Below are 21,420 nucleotides of genomic sequence, written 5' to 3'. Positions count from 1 at the left end.
TATGACTGGATGTCAGGACTTGGGCACCGTGGGATTTGGACCTCGGGTAGTGGTCAGATTGGAAGAGTAGGGGAGAATAACACTGAGATGGATTTTAGTTAGGTTTTGACCAGATCATTGAGGGTAGCGTAGGGTTGACCCAATGTCACTAACTAGAAATATAGTTTTAAAAGTATGGAGGTGAACATTAGATTCAAACACTCAGCACTGTATCCCTGCCTATTATCTCTGGAATACCCCAAGGAGCCACCTTGGCTCCCTCAAGTTTCCTACCTAAGTGCTCCCCTTTGCTGAAATCATCCAAAATACGCTAGGTTTCACATGGACACTGATCATCCACAACTCTACTCACCACCAGTCTCTTTGTGTTGTTAGGTTGTTTAACTCAGTTCCTCCAATTCAGCCTTTGGAAGCCTGAAACCACTGTCTCTGACCCCACCATCACCACCGATTCTGTCTCACTTCCCAGTACTGAGACTGAACCAGACTGGCCACAAACTGGCAGCCCTATTTGATCCCGAGTGGAACTTCCAACTCTATATTCTCACCATCACCAAGATTGTCTACTCCCCCCCCCCCCCCCCCCCCACCAGAATCATGACTGGCTTGGTTTTTAAAAAATTAATTTACAGGATGTGGGCATCACTGGCTAGGCCACCATTTATTGCCCATCCCTATTTGCCCCTGAGAAGGTGGCGGTGAGCTGCCTTCATGAACCGCTGCAGTCCATGTGGTGTAGGTACACCCACAGTGCTGTTAGGGAGGGGGTTCCAGGATTTTTGACCAGTGACAGTGAGGAATGGCGATATATTTCCAAGCCAGGATGGTGAGTGACTTGGGAGGGGAACTTGCAGGTGGTGGTGTTCCCATGTGTCTGCTGTCCTTGTCCTTCTAGATGGTGGTGGTCATGGGTTTGGAAGATGCTGTCGAACGAGCCTTGGTGAATTCCTACAGTGTATCTTGTAGATGGTACACACTGCTGCTACTGTGCGTTGGTGGTGGAAGGAGTGAACGTTTGTGGATGTGGTGCCAATCAAGCGGGTTGCTTTGCCCTGGACATTGTCGAGCTTCTTGAGTGGTGTTGGAGCTGCATTCATCCAGGCAATTGGGGAGGATTTCATGACTCTCCTGACTTTTGCCTTGTAAATGGCGGACAGGCTTTGGGGAGTCAGGAGGTGAGTTACTCATTGTAGGATTCCTAGACTTTGAGCTGCTCTTGTAGCCACTCATAGATGTTTACAGCACAGAAGGAGGCCATTCAGCCCATCATGTCCGCATCGGTCAACAAAGATCTGACTACACTAATCCCATTTTCCAGCTCTTGGCCCATAGCCCTGGAGGCTCTGGCGACGCAAGTGAATATCTAAATACTTTTTAAATATTACGAGGGTTTCTGACTCAAGCACCCTTTCAGGCAATGAGTTCCAGAATCCCACCAGCCTCTGGTTGAAAATATTTCTCCTCAACTCCTCTCTTAGCCTTCTACCGCTTTACTTAATTCTATGCCCCCTGGTTATTGACCCCTCTACTAATGGAAAAAGTGCCTTCCTGTCCACCCTATCTATGTCCCTCATAATCTTATACACCTCTATCAGGTCCTCTCTCAACCTTTGCTGCTCCAAGGAAAACAACCCCAGCCTATCTCCATCCCAGGCAGCATCCTGGTAAATCTGCTCTGCACCCTCTCCAATGCAATCACATCCTTCCTATGATGTGGCGACCAGAACTGCACACAGTACTCCAGTTGAGTCTAACCAGCGTTTTATCCAGCTCCAGCATAACCTCCCTGCTCTTGTATTCTACCATTCGGCTAATAAAGGCAAGTATCCCATATGCCTTCTTTAACCACCTTATCTACCTTCACTGCTACCTTCAGGGATCTGTGGATATGCACACCAAAGTCCCTCTGATCTTTACTACTTTCCAGGGTCCTACCATTCATAGTGTAATCCCTTGCCTTGTTAGCCCCCCTTCAGGTGCATTACCTCACACTTTTCTGGGTTGAATTCCATTTGCCACTGCTCTGGCTACCTGGCCAGTCCATTGATACCCTCCTGCAGTTTACTATCTACTCTCCTTACTATTTACCACCCTACCAATTTTCTTGTAATCTGTGGACTTCTTGATCATACCCCCTACATTTCAGTCCAAATCTTTTATGTACACCACAAACAGCAAGGGCCCCAGCACCGAGCCCTGCAGAACCCCACTGGAAACAGACTTCAGTCAAAGAAACATCCCTCTACCATCACCCTCTGCTTCCTGCTTCTCAGCTAATTTTTCCCTTGGATCCCATGGGCTCTTACTTTCTTGACCAGTCTGCCATGAGGGACCTTATGAAGAGCCTTGCTGAAGTCCATGTAGACCACATCAAATGCATTACCCTCATCAACACTCCGGGTTACCTCCTCAAAAAATTCGATCAAAATTGTCAAACACGACCTTCCTTTAACAAATCCATGCTGACTATCCCTTATTAATTGGTGTCTCTCCAAGTGCAGATATATTCTGTCCTTAAGAATTCTTTCTAGTAGCTTCCCCATCACCGAGGTTAGACTGACTGGCCTGTAATTTCCAGGTCTACCCCTTCCTCCCTTTAATAATGGGACGTTAGCAGTTCTCCATTCCTCTGGCACCTCACATGTGGCCAGAGAGGATTTGAAAATTACTGCCACGTCCCTGCTCCCCTTGTCTCCCTCAGCAGGCTGGAAAACCTCTCATCCGGCCCTGCAGATTTATCCACTAGCCTGTGAGACAGCTCTCCCAATTGTGCAGCTTGTGAGTAAGGAGGACTTTGCAGGTCAACAGAGTTTGCTCTTGTCATTTCTGGTACCTAGGTCGATGCTGGGTGGTCCATCCGGTTTCACTCCTTTTTTGAGGCTTTGTATATAACCCTAATCCTCTTCCCATTGATTTACTTATAGAATATTTTGGGATTTTCCCTACTTTTACCAGCCAGAGCTTTCTCATATCCCCTCTTTGCCCTCCTAATTGCTTTCTTAAGCTCCATGATGCACTGTCTGTACCCCACTAATGCCTCCGCTGATTTGCTTCCCTTGTACCTGTTAAAAGCCTCTCTTTTCCTTCTCATCGTAACCTGAATATCTCTCATCATCCATGGTTCTCTGGGCTTGTTATTCCTTCCTATCACCCTAGGGGGAACATGTTGAGCCTGTACCCTCCCCACTGTTCCTCTGTAGATTTCCCCACAAGTAACTGTTCCCACTCTACCTTGCCAAGATCCTGCCTTATTTTACTAAAATCCACTCTCCCCCAATCCAAAACATTTTTTTGCAACTTGTCTATTTCTTTGTCCATAACAAACTTAAACTGAACCATGTTGTGATTGCTATCGCTAAAATGCTTGCCCACCACCACTTCAGCCACCTGTCCGGCTTCATTCCCCAGAATTAGGTCCAGCGATGCATCATCCCTTATTGGACCCTCTACATATTGACCTAAACAGTTCTCCTGTACAATTCAAGAAATTTTTCAAGAAATCCACTCCATCCAAGCCCTTTACACTATGTCTATCCCGATTAATGTTGGGAAAGTTGAAATTACCGAATATAACTACCCTATTATTGTTTTTTCACACCTCCGCAAATTGTGCATATATTTGCTCCTCAATTTCCCGCTGACTATCTGGGGGTCTATAAAAAGCACCTAACAATGTGGCTGCCACTTTTTTATTCCTAAACTCTACCCACAAAGCTTCATTTGATGCCCCCTCCAAGATATCATCTCTCCTTACTGCAGTAACTGACTCCTTAACTAATAATGCAGCGCCTCCTCCTCTTTTACCCCCTCCCCTGTCTCGCCTGAAGATTCTATATCCCGGAATGTTGAGCTGCCAATCCTGTCCTTCCCTCAACCACGTCTCAGTGATTGCTACTATATCACAATTCCACATGTCAATCCTCACCCTTAACTCATGTGTTTTACCTGTAATACTCCTGGCATTAAAATAGAGGTCATCCAGCCTTGCCTTACTCCCTTGAAGCTTATTGCGGCTGTACTCACTCTGAGTTGGTTGTTTTACTGGATTATGATGTGTCCCTATTCTGCTAACATTTTGTGTCCCCTCCTCCTGCCGAATTAGTTTAAACCCCTTCCCACAACACTGCAAACCAGCCCGCAAGGATATTAGTCCCGCTCTGGTTCAGAAGTAGACCGTCCCGCTTGTACAGGTCCCACCTTCCCCAGAAACGGTCCCAGTGATCCAGGAATCTAAAACCCTCCCTCCTGCACCAACTCTTAAACCACGTATTCATCTGTGCTATTCTCCTATTTCTGAGCTCGCTAGCATGTGGCACTGGGAGTAATCTAGAGATTACAACCCGAGAGGTCTTGATTTTTTGTCTACTTCCTAACTCTCTGAATTCTTGATGCAAGAACTCATCCCTCTCTACCTACGTCATTGGTACCAACATGTACCATGATCTCTGCCTTATCACCCTCTCCCTTCAGGATGCCCTGCAGCCGTTCAGTGACATCCCGGACCCTGGCACCAGGGAGGCAACATACCATCCTGGAGTCATGTTGACGGCCACAGTAACGCCTATCTGTTCCCCTGACTATAGAATCCCCAATTACTATTGCTCTTCCTCCCTTCCTCCCCTCCTCTATAGACAGGCTGCTTGTGGTACCAGAAGCTTGGCTCAGTCCGTACTCCCTGGAGGAACCAACACCCTCATCAGCCTCCAAAACGGAATACCGATTTGCGAGCGGGACCCCAGGGGATTTCTGAACTACCTGCCTGTTTCTCTTGGACTGCCTGCTGGTCACCCATTCCCTTCCTTCCTCAAGTCCCTTCATCTGTGGTGTGACCACCTCTCTAAACGTGCTATCCGCGATGCTCTCAGACTCGCGGATGCTCCACAGTGTCCCCAGCCGCTGTTTCAGCTCTGAAACCTGAGCTTCCAGGAGCTGCAGCTGGACACACTTCCTGCACACATGCTGGTCCCGGGCGCTGGAAATGTCCCCAGCTTCCCACATGGAGCACGAGGAGCAAACCATGGCTTTGAGCGCTCCTACCATGACTTATTCCTTTAAATTAAACCTTTTAAGTCAATTACTCTAGGGCCCTTCTTTCCTGATCCTCGTTACTGTAGAATATACAAACTGTAACCCACAAAAAGACCTTAAACTATAAGCGATTAAAGTTGTAAATGCCTTACCCACTCCTTCCCAGTGATTCCTTTCCCTTGTAGCCTCTCCTGCTGCAGCACGCTCTGAAGATTCACTGAGTTGGATAGCAAGGAAAAAGTGCAAAGAGCACCTCGTCCCCTATGCACTGAATTCCTACTGTGCATTCTCGCTGTGCCCCACTCAGGATGTGCTCTCTCCTGTTCGTGTGCAAGCACCACTACGCCATCACCTCTCCCACATCAGCTGCTGAAACCCTGACCCCTTCTGATGAAAGCAAAATATTGTGGATGCTGGAAATCTGAAATAAAAACAAAAAATTTTGGAAAAGCTCAATAGGTCTGGCAGTATCTCTGGAGAGAGAAACAGAATTAACATTTCATGTCTGTATGACTCTTCTTCAGAAGAACTTGAAACGTTAGCACTCAAAATGTTAACTCTGTTTCTCCCTCCACAGATGCTGCCAGACCTGCTGAGTTTATCCAGTATTTTTTTTAATTCCAGATCCCTTCTGTACTTTTCCAGTGCTCTCCTGGATAACCTTCCAATTTTCACTCTCCATAACTTAAGCTCGTCCAAAACTGCTGTCTGTGTCCTAACTAGCACAAAGTTCTATTTTACCACTCCAACTCTTGCTCGAACTTTGTTGGCTCCCGTTTCTCGAATAACTCTGTTAATATTCTCATTCTTGAATGCAAATTCCTTCATTGCCTCATTCCTGCTGACACTTAACCAGTGCAAGCTTCCATGACTCTGCATTCTTCCATTTCTGACCCCCTTGTCCATTTCCCATGGCAACTGTGCCTTTAGCTCTCTGAGCCTTAAGTTTTGCATTTTCCTTCCTAAACCCCTCTAAAGCATTGTAGCATAGAGAAGCAGACTACTTTTCATTGAACCAGGGTTGAATGCCTGGCTCAATGGTAAAGTTAGAGTGGGCATATGCTGGGCCATGAAATTACAGATTGTGGTTGCGTACAATTCTGCTGCTGCTGATGGTTGACAGTGCCTCATGGATGCGCAGTCCATGGGGAAAGGCGATGGTGTAGTGGTATTATCGTTGGACTAGTGTCCCAGAGACCCACGGTAATACTTTGGGGACCTGGGTTCGAATCCCGCCATGGCAATAAAGAAGTTGAATGACCATGAAGCCATTGTTGATTGTTGTAAAAACTCATCTGGTTCACTAATGCCCTTTAGGGAAGGAAATCTGCTGTCCTCACTTGTGACTCCACTTAGTTGTAACAAACTGCTGCCAGTCATGAATCTGGATGGACCACTCAGCTCCAACCTAGACACTGGAAACAACAATAACAATGTCAACCCAGCAAAGTCTAACATCTAGTGCTAGTGTCAAAATTGGGAGAGCTGTCTCACAGACTAGTCAACAGCCTGACATAGTCATCCTCATGGAATCATACCTTACAGACACCATCGCCATTGCGTATGCCTTGTTCCACCATAAGGACCCAGCAGAGGTGTCGGCACAGTGGTACACAGTCGGAGGGAGTTGCCCTGGAGTCCTCAACATTGACTCTGGACCCAATGAAGTCTTGTGGCATCAGGCCAAACATGGGTAAGGAAACTTCCTGCTGATGACCACATACTGCCCTCCCCCAGCTGATGAATCAGTGCTCCTCTATGTTGAACAACACTGAGGGTGGCAAGGGTGCAGAATGACCCCTGGGTAGGGGACTTCAATGTCCACCACCAAGTGTGGCTCTGTAGCACCACTAATGACCAAACTGGCTGAGTCATAGCTGCTAGACTGGGCCTGAGAACCAACAAGAGGGAAAAACATCCTCATCCTCACCAACCTACCTCCCGCAGATGCATCTGTCCATGACAGTATCAGTTGGAGAGACCACCGCACAGTCGTTGCGGAGATGAAGTCCGGCTTCACATTGAGGATACCCTCCATTGTGTTGTGTGGCATTACCACTGTGCTAAGTGGGATAGATTTTGAACAGATCTAGCAACTCAAGACTGGGAATCTATGAAGCACTGTGGGCCATCTCAAAATTGGGAGAGCTGTCTCTCAGACTAGTCAAGCAACAGCCTGACATAGTTATTCTCACGGAATCATACCTTACAGACAGTGTCCCTGACACCACCATCACCATTCCTGGTGATGGACCACATGGCCCAGCATATCCCCCACTCTGCCATTACCATCAAGCCAGGTGATCAACCCTGGTTCAATGAAGAGTGCAGGCATGCCAGAAGCAGCACCAGGCATACATAAAAATGAGATGTCAACCTGGTGAAGCTGTAACACAAGATTACTTGTGTGCCAAACAACATAAGCAGCAAGTGATAGACAGGGCTAAGCGATCCCACAAACAACGAATCAGATCTAAGCTCTGCAGCCCTGCCACATCCAGTTGTGAAGTGGGCAATTAAACAACTCACTGGAGGAGGAGGCTCCACAAATATCCCCATCCTCAATGAGGAGGAGCCCAGCACATCAGTGCAAAAGATAAGGCTGAAGCATTTGCTTCTGCCAGAAGTGCCGAGTGGATGATCCATCTCAGCCTCTACCGGAGGTCCCCAGCATCACAGTCTTTAGCCAATTTGATTCACTCCATGTGATATCAAGAAACAGCTGAAGGCATTGGATACTGCAAAGGCTATGGGTCCTGACAATATTCCGGCAATAGTACTGAAGACTTATGCTCCAGAACTTGCCGCACCCCTAGCCAAGCTGTTCCAGTACAGCTACAACACTGGCATCTACCCAGCAATATGGAAAATTTCCCAGATATGTCCTGTACACAAAAAGCAGGACAAATCCAACCTGGCCGATTACCAGCCCATCAGTCTAGTCTTGATCATCAGTAAAGTAATGGAAGCGGTCATCAACAGTGCTATCAAGTAGCACTTGCTTAGCAATAACCTGCTCACTGATGCCCAATTGGGGTTACGCCAGTGCCACTCAGCTCCTGAACTCATTACAGCCTTGGTTCAAACATGGACAAAAGAGCTGAACACGTGAGGTGAACTGAAAGTGACTGCCCTTGACATCAAGGCAGCATTTGACAGAGTGTGGCATCAAAGAGTCCTAGAAAAACTGGAGTCAATGGGAATCAGGGGGAAAACTCTCTGCAGGTTTGAGCAGCATACCTAGCACAAAGGAAGATGGTTGTGGTTGTTGGAGGTCAGTCATTTCAGCTTCAGTATATCACTGCAGGAGTTTCTCAGGGCAGTGTCCTCGGCCAACCATCTTCAGCTGCTTTATCAGTGTCCTTCCTGCTAACATAAGGTCAGAAGTGGGGATGTTTGCTGATGATTGCATATTATTCAGCACCATTCACGACTCCTCAGATACTGAAGCAGTCTGTGTCAAAATGCAGCAAAACCTGGACAACATCCAGGTTTGGGCTGACAAGTGGCAAGAAACATTCGCACCACGCAAGTGTCAGACATTGACCACCTCCAACAAGAGAGAATCCAACCATCTGCCCCTTGATGTTCAATGGCATTACCATCACTGAATCCCCACTATCAACCACCTGGGGGGTTTCCATTGACCAGAAACTGAACTGGACTAGCCATATAAATACTGTGGCTACAAGAACAGGTCAGAGGCTAGGAATAGTGCGACGAGTAACCCACCTCCTGACTTCCCAAAGCCTGTCCACCATCTGCAAGGCACAAGTCAGGAGTGTGATGGAATACTCCCCACTTGCCTGGATGAGTGCAGCTCCCACAACACTCAAGAAGCTTGACACCATCCAGGACAAAGCAGCCCGCTTGATTGGCACCACATTCACAAACATTCACTCCCTCCACCACTGACATACAGTGGCAGCAGTGTGTACCATCTACAAGATGCATTGTAGGAATTCACCAAGGCTCCTTTGACAGCACCTTCTAAACCCACGACCACTACTATCTAGAAGGACAATGGCAGCAGATAGATGGGGCCACCACCACCTAGAAGTTCCCCTCCAAGTCACTCACTATTCTGACTTGGAAATATATCGCCATTCCTTCACAGTCACTGGGTCAATATCCTGGAACTCCCTCCCTAACAGCACTGTGGGTGTACCCACACCACATGGACTGCAGCGGTTCAAGAAGGCAGCTCACCAGTACCTTCTCAAGGACAACTAGGGATGGGCAGTAAATGCTGGCCAGCCAGTGATGCCCACATCCCATGAATGAATAAAGAAAAAAAAAAAACAGTCTTGAGTTGCTAGATCTATTTGATATCTATCCCATAGAGTTAAGTGGTAGTGTCACCTCAACATGAAGTCACTACTGTATGGTGGTCACTCCTATCAATGTACCGCAATGGACAGATGCATCTGTGATGGGTAATTTGGTTAGGATGAGGTCAAGCAGGTTTTTCCTTCTTGTTGATTCCCTTACCACCAGTGGGGCAGGGCATGCCCAGGGATGATTATGGTAGCATCTGGGACATTGTAAGGTATGATTCCTTGAGTATGACTATGCCAAGACAGTTGCCTGGTCTGTAATACAACTCTCCCAAATTTGACACAAAGCCCCAGATGTTAGCATGGAAGCCTTTGCAGAGTCGACAGGACTGAGTGTGCCATTGTCATTTTCGATGCCTAGGTTGATGCCAGGTGGTTTGTCCATTTTTGTTCCTTTTAGACTTCAATCTAGTTTAATACAACTGAATGGCTTGCTAGGCCTTTTTGGAGGGCAGTTAAGAGTCAACCACATTCCTGTGGGCCTGGAGTGACGTGTAGGCCAGGCCAGGGTAATGATGGCAGATTTCCTACCTTAAAGGGTGAAGCAGATGGGATTTTGTGACAAAGGATTGTGGTCCCTTGATTACTATTACTGTGATTAGCTTTTTTAATTCTAGATTTGCTAATTGAATTTAAATTCCACCTGGTGCGATCTGAACCTGTGCCCCCAGAGCATTAGCCTGGGTCTCTGGATTCTAGTCCAGTGACATTACCACTATGGAACCGCCTCCCCATTAATATGTGTACTGCTGGTGGGACAGGATACACACAGGGATGGAGATGGAGGAGCCTTGGACATTGGCTGAAACCAGTGTGAGTGAGACTATGTCAGGCTGTTGTTTGACCAGCCTGTTGCACTTTTTTCCTCAATTTTGGCACAATTCCCCATATGTTAGAGAGGGGAACTTTGCAGGGTTGAACTGGGTAACATCCGCTGCCTAGATCGTTGTTGGGTGGTCTATCTGGGTTATATTGTATTCAACTTTATTTGGGAGAGGTTTGATACAACATAACTACAACATTCCAGAGGACAGTACCGTGAACCACATTGCTGATGGCTTGGAGTCACTTATTGGCCAGACCAGGTAAGGCTGACAGATTCCCGAAAAGACTTTAATGAATCAGATGGGTTTTTATATCAGTGTGGTAGTTTCATTGCCATCATTACTGAGACTACCTTTTAAATTCCAGATGTATTTAATTAACTGAGTTTAAATTTTCCAGTTGCCATGTTGGGATTTAAACTCATTCCTGGGATGGCAGGATTGTCGTATGAGGAGAGATTGGGTCAACTAGGCCTAATTCATTGGTGTTTAGAAGAATGAGAGGGGATCTTATTTAAAGGTATAATATTCTGACAGGGCTGGACAGACTGGATGGAGGGATGATGTTTCTTCTGGCTGGAGGTCTAGAACAAAGGGTCATAGTCTCAGGGTGTGGGGTAGGTCATTTAGGACTGAGATGAAGAGAAATTTCTTTGCTCAGAGGGTGGTGAACCTGTGGAATTCTCTACCAAGTCATCGAACATATTTAAGAAGGAAATAGATAGATTTCTATACACTAAAGGAGCCAAGGGGTATGGGGAAGAGAGTGGGAGTATGGCGTTGAGGTAGAGGATCAGCCATGACATATTATGGCAGAGCATGCTCAAAGGACCAAATGGTCTACTTCTGCTCCTATTTTCTATGTTCCTATGATTCCATACAATAGTTCAGGCCTCTGGATTACTAGTCTGATAACCTAGCTATTCTGCTACCATTCCTGGTGATTAAAATTGGGTATGCGCAAAAATCCCAAATTGGACGTGCGCAGAGCTCTTGAAGGGCTGGAGAAGGTTACAAGGAAGGTGAGGAGCGATGCAATGGAGGAATTTGATATCAAAGATGGGAATTTTAAAATCAAGGTGTCGTCTGATAGGGAACCAATTTATGTCAACGAGCACTAGGATGATAGAAAAATGTGACTTGGTGCAAGCTTGGGCATGTGCTGCAGTTTTTGTTGAACTCAGGTGGAAGTTAGAAGGCTGACTGGGGGGAGCATTGATATACCTGTTTTTAGAAATGTGAAGTTATAACGTTGACATATTACCTAACTCATTTTAATTTAAAAAATATATAATTTATTTAAATATACAATAAAATCAAGTTATGGACATTTTAGCCATCTAAAAAAAAGCTGTAAGAAATTCTGGTAGTCAAATGTGTCCAGATATACTCTGCAGTTTCTGTTGTTCTCTTGATACAGTCTGTATTTAGTTTGGAATATTCAACTTAAGTGAAGTATTCATGTTATTCATTTTGGGGTTTGTAAGTACAGTTTTACAGTTTCTGAGAAGTGACACAAATTCAAATCTTAAAGTATAGAATATTCAAAGCACCATATAATTTGGAGCATAAGGCACAAATGTATGAATTGCGATACAACCTTTTTTGTTGTCGGCTGACCCTCAATTTGAGGATGACGTCTACTCAGGGTCTACTCATGGTTCTTCATGTAACTGAACAGGCCGATTCTTGATCTGCAGGGCACAATGGGCAGGACATCTCACAAGTTAGTGGGGTCCAAAGTGCAAGATTTGCTTCCTTGTTTTTCCTTCTCTGCCTCCCCTCTGCCTCATCATTAAGCCGTTGGGACTCAAAGCGTGATGCAGCTTGATGGACATGTTCGCAATTCGGAATGATTGGTAACAAGCTCCTTCCGTTAATGCTGCTGTGAGAGCTTCAGTGTCTTCAAAATGTTTTCTTTGTCCTCCCCTTCAACCTTAATGCATATTTTGTAACAACTGCTAATTGTTTCCTTGATACTGTGTTGGTTACATTAGCAAAATAATGGTTGTTGATGTTGACATGTCCAAACATTTATCTTTAATTCATCTAATGATTCTTGAACTATACGAGCCAAGCATGTTTATTTTAAGTATAACCCGTTTCTTTTGCACTTTGTATTTAAACATTTTGTTTAATACTGTTCAAACAAAAAATGCAAACCCAAGGTTAAAGGGAATAATATTTGTATCATCCATAAATGAAGCCCCATGTTTTTTGTCAAACATCAATAAAAGGGAACTTTGAAGTGAAACAGATCACAACACCTGGGAAAGATGAGCTAGAAAAGCTGAGGTCATTGATTTCAAGGGCAAGAACCTGACATTTTTTCTTGACAGTAATGGATATTTACTTGGATTTGATCATTACTTTTTAGGTTTGCAAACAAATGAAAAATCTTTACAAACATAATTCTTATACTTGATTTTTTAGCTAGGTGAAACAACCGGAACAAAAACATTAATGTCTAAAACTAAGATGTACCTTTTGTAGCTTTAATGTACCTTTGATGTACCTTTGTAGCTTTAAAATTTAGTAGTAGTAATATTTAGTTCATCTTTCCATATTTAGGATTTATTACAGTGTGATTGGAGCAGTGTACTAATGCACTGCACCATTGAGTTTAGCTTTTATGTTTTGCTATCGAGAATATTCCCAATCTCAGTTGACCTATTAAAGACCAAATTGTCAGAAAAATTAAGGTTGAATCAGTAAGCAAGTTACCTGAGCTGTGCTCAGGGAAATTCTAGGCAGGAAATGCACAGTGAAAGAGGAAAATAATTTATTAGTTAGTAATTTAAAAAAAAATTACCTTAACCTTTTGATTATTTAGTGATGTGTCCTTGACTATTGTGTTAATATTCTTCTGTGTTAATCCTTTACCTGAACCAAGAATTGTATACTAGTCTTTATAATTTAATGTTAGAAAATTGGCTAGCTATGCTTGTGATGTCTGTGCCTTGGCTGTGTGGAATGCTCATCTGTACATCCTTTTGAAACATAACGGCATGTGCTTTTGGCTTTTTCTGTTCTTTTTTCATGCTGCCAACTGTCTTGGCTATGCTGCCTTGACTTGCATTTGGTTGTTTTTTCATGTGCTACGGCACCATGGGGAAAAGGCTCTCTTCCTTTCCTCCTACGTTTAGATTGAGCTTTTCTTAAAGCTAGTTTCTTTTTTTCCCATTCTTCCTCTTGCAATTGCCTCTGTATCTTTTCTTTCTCGATATGTTCAATGTCTCTCCTGTCTCTTCTGTCAAATGCTTCTGCAATTAACCTCACTCTATCTTTCCTTCTCATCCGAGGTGCTAGCTTCTCGAGTGAAGCTGTAGCCTCCAACCTAGTTTGCCTCTGTTTTGAATTGTTCCTACTTTGCTTACGTCTCATCTGTTGTCCGGCGTGTTTTGAATTGTAACGGCTTTGGCATTTTTCACAGAACCTCCAGGGATACTGAACTGGAATCCTTAATGTGTCAATATCACTAAAGTTAGAAATTTGTGGAATAGGCTGTGGGAAAAAAAAAATCCTCATTATTTAATCTTGAAGGGGTAATTTTATCCCTTAAGAACATCATTTGAAAATGCAAGTTTAAAAACATTTCTTGTTCATATTTAGAAATTTAAAGTTTTAAGAGGGTGAAAGAACAGAGGAACCTAGGGTTCATGTATACTAATTTTTGAAGATTGCAGGACAAGTTGATAAGACTTTAAATCCTGAGATTTAAAAAATAAAGGCATTGAATACAACAGCGAGGAAGTTTTGTTAAACCTTTATAAATTACTGGTAGGCTTCAGTTGGTGTATTGTGTCCAGTTCTGGGCATTACACGTCAGAAAGAATGTCAAAGGCTCAGAAACAGGGCAGAATTTCACCCATGTTGGGCGGGGGCGGTTGGGAAGCCAACCACTGCCCGAGATCGGGGCAGGAAGGCAATTTCACGCTGGTGGGCTAAGTAAGGCCCATCGAGCGTGAAACGCGAGCGGCAGCGCTCGGCACTACCTGTCTGGGCCCCCAGGTTCTTTGGGTGGGGGGGGATTGTGAGCCGGGTGAGCACGACCTTCGTGCATGCACGCGATTGCGTGCTTCATAATCTCCCTGAGGCACAGAGCTACCTCAGGGAGATGGAGTGTTATATAGAAAAAAATTAAAATAAAAATTTAATGAAACATGTCTCCTCATGTGGCTCTGTCACATGAGCAGGGCCATGTTACTCATTAAGTTCTAAAATTTTTATTTTATTTTTATTTGCTTTAGGAAACCTCATCCCGCCCGTGGATGGAGTTTCCTAAAAAGTGCAAAAGCCACTTGGCCTTTTCGCCTGCCCAACAACCATAAGGCTGGATGGACAGTGAAAAATTTAAGTTAATTGATCATTTAATGGCCCTAGCAGGTCTTTTAATTGTCGGTGGGCGTGTTGTTGACTTCGGTGCGTGGCTGCTGAATGATTATCACGCGACTGCACGTTGATGTCGGGATGTGCGTCATTTAATGCTCGAGTGGGTCGGGTGCACGTCCGCCCGCTGAGCTAAAAATTTTACCCATAGAAATATATTTTAAAAAGCACAAAAAGAGGCCATTTGGCCTATTGTGTCAGTGCATACAGATAAAGAGCTATCCAGACTAATCCTACTTTCTAGCTCTTGATTCATTGGTTCCAGTAGATTGACATGGGTATGGAATGTCAATGTATTCTTTTATTTGTGATTTGGGTTTTTGCCTCTACCATCTTTTCAGTCAGTGAGTTCAAGATCTCCAAACCCTCGAAAAAAAATTCTCAACTTCCCTCTCTAATCCTTCCACTAATTACTTTAAATCTATACACCCTGGTTATTGACCTCTCTGCAAAGAAAAATAGATCTTTCTTATCCACTCAATCTAAGTCCCTCATAATTTTGAACACCTCAGTGAAGCCTCCTCTGTTCCATAGAAAACAATCCCAGCCTATCCAGCTTTCCCTCACAACTAAAATTCTCTGTTCTGTGCAACATCCTCCTAAATCTACTCTGTACCCTCTCTAGTGCTATTAGACTCTTCTGCTGTGGTGACCAGAATTGTATACAGTGTTGTAACTGTGCCCTTATTAGCGTTTTAATCAGTTCTAGCATAACTTCCTGCTCTTACATTCTGTGCCTTGGCTCATGAAGGAAAGTATCCCGTATGCCTTCTTAACCACCTTATCCACCTCGTCTGCCCTCCCCAAATTCTATGGATTGAATTTCAGTTACCATTTTTCTGCCCACCTGATCAGTCTAAAGATACCTTATTGCAGTCTGTGGCTTTCTTCTTTGCTGTCAACCACACATTCAATTTGTGTATCGCCTCCAAACTTCTTAAATCAACCCTCCTACTTTCAAATCTAGATTATTAATATATATCCATGAAAAGCATGTGACTCAAGACTGAGCCCTCTGCAACCCCACTGGAAATAGCCTTGCAGTCACAAAAAAACAACTGTCAACCATAACCTTTGCTTCCTGCTGCTGAACCAATTTTGTATCCAACTTGCCACTTGTCCTTGGATTCCATGACCTTGTGGGACCTTTTTCGAAGAGCTGCTAAAATCCATGCAGACTGCATCAAGTGCTCCATCCTCACTGACCCTCCTTGTTATGTCCTCAAGAAATCCTGTCAAGTTAGACCTTAAAAAATCCACATTGACTTCCATGTTTAATCCATGCCTGCTAAGTGAAGATTAATACTGTCCATCAGAATTTTTTCTGCTAATTTGCTCACCACTGAGGTAAGGCTGACTGGCATGTATAATTACTTGGTCAAGCCCTTCCTCTTTTAAATATGGTACAATGTCAGCAGTCCTCCAGCCCCATGTTTGGACCTTTAGCCATAGAGAATTGAAAAATGATGGTCAGAGCCTCTTCATCACTTAACAGCCTGGGATACATTTCATTCGGAATAAAAAACACCTGGAAAAACTCAGCAGGTCTGGCAGCATCGGCGGAGAAGAGTACAGTTGACGTTTCGAGTCCTCATGACCCTTCAACAGAACTAAGTTAAAATAGGAGAGGGGTGAAATATAAGCTGGTTTAAGGTGGCGGGGGGTGGGGTGGTGGGGGGGGGGGGGGGGGGGGGGTTGTTGGGACAAGCAAGCAGTGATAGAGATAACCAAAAGATGTCACAGACAAAAGAACAAAGAGGTGTTGAAGGTGGTGATATTATCTAAAAGAATGTGCTAGTTAAGAATGGATAGCAGGACAAGCAAGGTACAGATAGCTCTAGTGGGGGTGGGGTGAAATAAGACTAAAAGGGCATAAAAGGTATAGATAAATGATCGGTGAAATACATTAAAAATAATGGAAATAGGTGGGAAAAGAAAAATCTATATAAATTATTGGAAAAAACAAGGAGGAGGGGGAAGAAACGGAAAGGGGGTGGGGATGGAGGGAGGGGGAGTTTAAGATCTAAAATTGTTGAACTCAATATTCAGTCCGGAAGGCTGTAAAGTGCCTAGTCGGAAGATGAGGTGCTGTTCTTCCAGTTTGCGTTGAGTTTCACTGGAACAATGCAGCAAGCCAAGGACAGACATGTGGGCAAGAGAGCAGGGTAGAGTGTTAAAATGGCAAGCGACAGGGAGGTCTGGGTTATGCTTGCGGATTTTTTTGTTTTAACATTTCATTCGGTCCTGGAGATTTATCTACTTTCAAAGATGCTAAAGCTCTTAATATTTCCTCTTGCTATGTTTAAAATTTCCTTTTTAATTCCACCCTGCACTTTCTTTATTCCGTTCAGCTTTCAACAGTATTGAGATTTTGGCATCTGATGTGAACTTTGGTTTTTTGCCTTGTCCTACTCTCTATGCATTTTGACATCCAGCGAGGTCTGAATTTGGGACTTCCACCCCTTTTTGATGGGTACGTATTTGTTCTAAACTCTCTGTCTCCCACTTGAATGCATTACATTGCTCTGACATCGATTTACCTTCAAATAGTTGTTTCCAGTCCACTTCTGCCAAATCACACCTCAGCTTAGTAAAATTGATCTTTCCCAGTTAAAACGTTTATTCTTGGTCCATATCTAAGTTAAATCTAACTGATTTAGGATCATCAATGCTCAGAGCTGCCGAGCTGCATACCGAAAACTTCCTAGAGGCAGAATTTTCCCGTTGGCGTGTGTGGGCGGGCCCTGCACACCAACGCATAAAATGACGGGCAGGGACATCGGTCGAGTGTCCCAACGTCACCGCGCGCCATTGTGATACTTCGATGGGCAGGCGCACGATCATCTCTGATGCATGCCCGCCATTAATTAATGGGCCATTTAAGGCCCATGAGGCACCAATTGACGGTGATTTTTCAGGGCCTGCGTGATCTTCAGATTGTCGCACGGGCGCAATGGGCAGGTAGGTAGGAGACATTTGTATAAACACAAAAAACTACTGCGGATGCTGGAAATCCAAAACAAAAACAGAATTACCTGGAAAAACTCAGCAGGTCTGGCAGCATCGGCGGAGAAGAAAAGAGTTGACGTTTCGAGCCCTCATGACCCTTCAACAGAACTGAGAAATATTAGGAGAGGGGTGAAATATAAGCTGGTTTAAGGTGGGGGGGTGGGGGGAGAGAGGTTGGTGGGGTGGGGGGTGGTTGTAGGGACAATCAAGCAGTGATAGGAGCAGATAATCAAAAGATGTCACAGACAAAGGAACAAAGAGGTGTTGAAGGTGGTGATATTATCTAAACGAATGTGCTAATTAAGAATGGATGGTAGGACACTCAAGGTACAGCTCTAGTGGGGGTGGAGTGGAAAGACTGACAGGGCATTAAAGGTATAGATTTAAAAATAATGGAAATAGGTGGGAAAAGAAAAATCTATATAAATTATTGGAAAAAACAAAAAGGAGGGGAGAAGAAACGGAAAGGGGGTGGGGATGGAGGAGGGAGTTCAAGATCTAAAGTTGTTGAATTCAATATTCAGTCCGGAAGGCTGTAAAGCCTCATCTTCCGACTAGGTTGCTGGCTTCCTCTGCATCCAGTGTGCAATAGACTGCACACATGGCCATCAAGACACCAGCAGGTGAGCCCGGTGCCTTCATCAACAGGAAGGGATTTCACTCCTTGAAAGTGCAGATAATGTGTGATCACATTTGTAGATTCTACAAGTCTGTGAAAGGTACTCAGGCAGCTTCCACAATGCCTACATCCTCAGACACTCCCAGGCACTCTTCAGTGCTCCAGCGCGGCTGGATGGATGGCTGATGGGTGACAAGGGCTATCCCCTCAGAAGGTGGCTCATGACGTTTCTCTGCCATCCAAGAACAGAAGCTGAGCAGCGGTACAATAGTAGCCACGCCTTAACAAGGGCAATGGCAGAGAGAACCATCGGTCTTCTCAAGATGCACTTCCGATGCCTGGATCGTTCAGGGGGTGCATTCCAGTACCTCTCAGATCGTGTATCGCTGATAGTGGTTGCATGCTGCGCTCTCCACAATCTTGCGCTGGAAAGGGGACGCTGTGGACGAAGAAGATGTAGATGCAGTTGCTGCGGCTGCACATGATGAGTCCAGCAGTGAGTCCGGGGATGAGCATGCACAGGGAAATGCTGAGCGGGTAAACGCTGACCCGGGCATACTCCAGAGAGGTAGGGATGCTTGGGAGGTTTTCCAACGAACCTTCAGCTAGAACACCACAGATGGACCTCCAACAAAAGCCTGTGCTGCAGGCTCCATACTTGATACCTAAGTGCTAAATCTGCCTGGATGGGAACATTAACTAAGGGCCTTGTCAATAAAGCTCAATGTGACACAACCCACTCATAACATCATGGGTAACCATCCACCTCCAGAGGAAAAGAGGCACCCTCAGCAATGGTCACATGTCTAAATTTAATGATATAACAAAATAATCTTAAGGAAACAAAATGACAAAGGTGTTAAACACTACACCAACTAATCATGACCTCATTGTGGGGCAACACAAAAGCACCAGTGAGAAACCCGTGGTGTGCCTAAGGTGCCTTAAATTTACGCTTTCGGGTGCTACGCCTAGGTGCTGTCCCCTTGCTGGCACTGGCATCTGAGACAGCCTGCTCACTGTGCTATCCTGTTGGCCTCGATGACTTTAGCGGCCGTCCCCTGGCCCGTGGAGCCTGTGCTGGCCCCGCCTGGGAGGGAGCGGCCAGTTCCAGTTCCAGATGGCATTCCCCAGTCGCAGCCTCATCAGATGAAACGGTCACTGACAGAGGGGCGGAGGAGCTGCTGCCTTCATTTGGAGTGCCCTGAGAGGAGCCCGTAGAGACGACAGGCAGCTGCTGCGCCGATGTGAGGTCGCTTTGGACCTCCCTGCTCACTGTAGATGGATGGGCACCGAGCTGAGAAACTTGGTGCCCAGACCATCTCCCACACTGGCAGCTGAGGTCAATGCCAATGTGAGGGCTTGCTGGTCCGAGCGCATCCCCAGGAAGCCATGATTGGTCCCCAGGAGGAGCCTCTCCATGAGAGTTGCCACTCTCTCTGTGGAGGAAGCATGGTGCTCGGCCATGAGGCTCATTGCATTGGCAAAGGTCCGTGTGGCCTCCTCCAGCACGGAGACCAAGCCAAGCATAGCCTCATGTATCTCTGCCGGATCCTCCTGCACACCCTGCTGGACTTCCAGCATTTGGTGCCTCATGGATGATTCCAGAGGCACATCATCAGCCACCGACTGAGCATGTGCCTGGTCCCCTGCAATCCTCTGACTGCTGGCGCCATGGGCACTCTCTGTCTCTGCCAGCTCCTCCAATGTCTGTGAAGTGCTCTCACCACTGTGCCCCGGGACACTAGCCGATGATCTAATTCCCACTGAGGTCCTAGTATCTGCGCTGGTGCCTGCCTGGCAGAGATGGTGTGACGCTGGTGGGTCAGAGACTTCAGGACCCTCAGGTGTGAGAAGGGGCCCCTGTGCCGCCTCTTCCCTGCTCTGATCCGCTGATGCTGAAAGGAAGAACAAGGACATTTGATTAGTTAACGTGGAGACAATGTTAATGTTCATCCCTGCCCCCCAGATCATTCTGCACTCATCCTTCCATAAGCAATGGTCAAGCCATGCTGCAAACTTCAATTACTGAACATTCAGCAGTGCCATGGTTGCTGGGACACTAATGGTGACCTCAGTGCTGGGCTAACATACCTGCTTGTGGCATCCCAGCCTCACTGACACCGGTGGACCTGGGCGCATGGCGCCTCTCCAGATCCTCCTGCTCGAAGCTAGTAATAATGGCCAACTGGGCCGGCCCTCCGCCAGTCCTCAAACGCTCGGCAGCATTATGAGCATTCTTCTCCTAAAAAGGAGGAAAGAGCATTGATTAGTGCAACTTGTACCTGGAATCTCTTCGCTGCCGTCCCACCCCAACCAGACTGGAACAATGCAAGGCTCCAGTGCCTCCTCACCCTGCAGCAGCTACACACTCACACAAAGATGTCAGGCTTGTCTCCCACTTGGCCAAATGCAGCCTACATCACATTTGGCACCACACGGTCCAACCTTGCAAAGCAAGGAGGCGCAAGCACGTGGAACGCAAAGGGCAGCAGGTGGATCGGTGCCCCATCACCTAGAGGCTCCCCTCCCAGCATGTCCGCACCCTGATTTTGACTTGTTTTGCAGTTCCAGCACTGCGCCTAGGTGCAGACCCTCTAGGTTGCCCCAAAACAATAATGTGGGTGTCACTATACCACATGCTGCAGGTGCAGAACCCATTTCATCACTGCCCTCTTAGGGTGACCTCGGCATGGCCAATATCTGCTGGCCCACCCAACAAAGGACACATGCCGTCAATGATTCAATGCAGTAACTGCACTCAGAGTTGTATGGGGTGTGGGGCGCGGCGGCCAGCGGGGAAAGCCTACCTGCTTGGTTAAGTGACCAATGCCAACATGGTACTCACCCTTTCAGAGTGCAAAAGGTCATTAAAACGCTTGCAGCACTGGATCCAGGTGCATGCGCCACGTTGCGGGAGCTCACTACCTCCACCACCTCCCAGGCACGTTTGGTCATGTGGGGGGAGCCTCTTCCCGTCCCTGGGAACGAGGACCTCCTTGAGGAGGGCAACAAGGCAATTGTCTGAGAAACGAGGGGCACAGTGCCCCCTGCCCTACCCTCCTACCTGGCCTGCTCACCAACAGTGCTCTGGGGAGCCCTTCTGCTGGCCATGTTTGACAGTCTTTGCAAGGCTGCAGGAGCACTTTTAAACAGGCGGCTGGGTCGCCATTGGACCTGGCGATCACAGCAGTCCCGCGCCACCGCCGCCCGC

The 21,420-nt window shown here is 46.0% G+C and overlaps 1 protein-coding gene across 1 annotated transcript in view; it reads left to right on the top strand.

The window, feature by feature from the left end:
* The window catches only part of LOC144672605 (uncharacterized), a 177,946-nt gene that overhangs the window by 271 nt on the left and 156,255 nt on the right, over positions 1-21,420 (top strand). The window lies entirely within an intron of this gene.

The sequence above is a fragment of the Cetorhinus maximus genome, chromosome 3 (assembly GCF_964194155.1).
Source record: "Cetorhinus maximus chromosome 3, sCetMax3.hap1.1, whole genome shotgun sequence".
NCBI lineage: Eukaryota > Metazoa > Chordata > Chondrichthyes > Lamniformes > Cetorhinidae > Cetorhinus > Cetorhinus maximus.
This window is presented reverse-complemented; position numbering and strand designations above follow the sequence as displayed.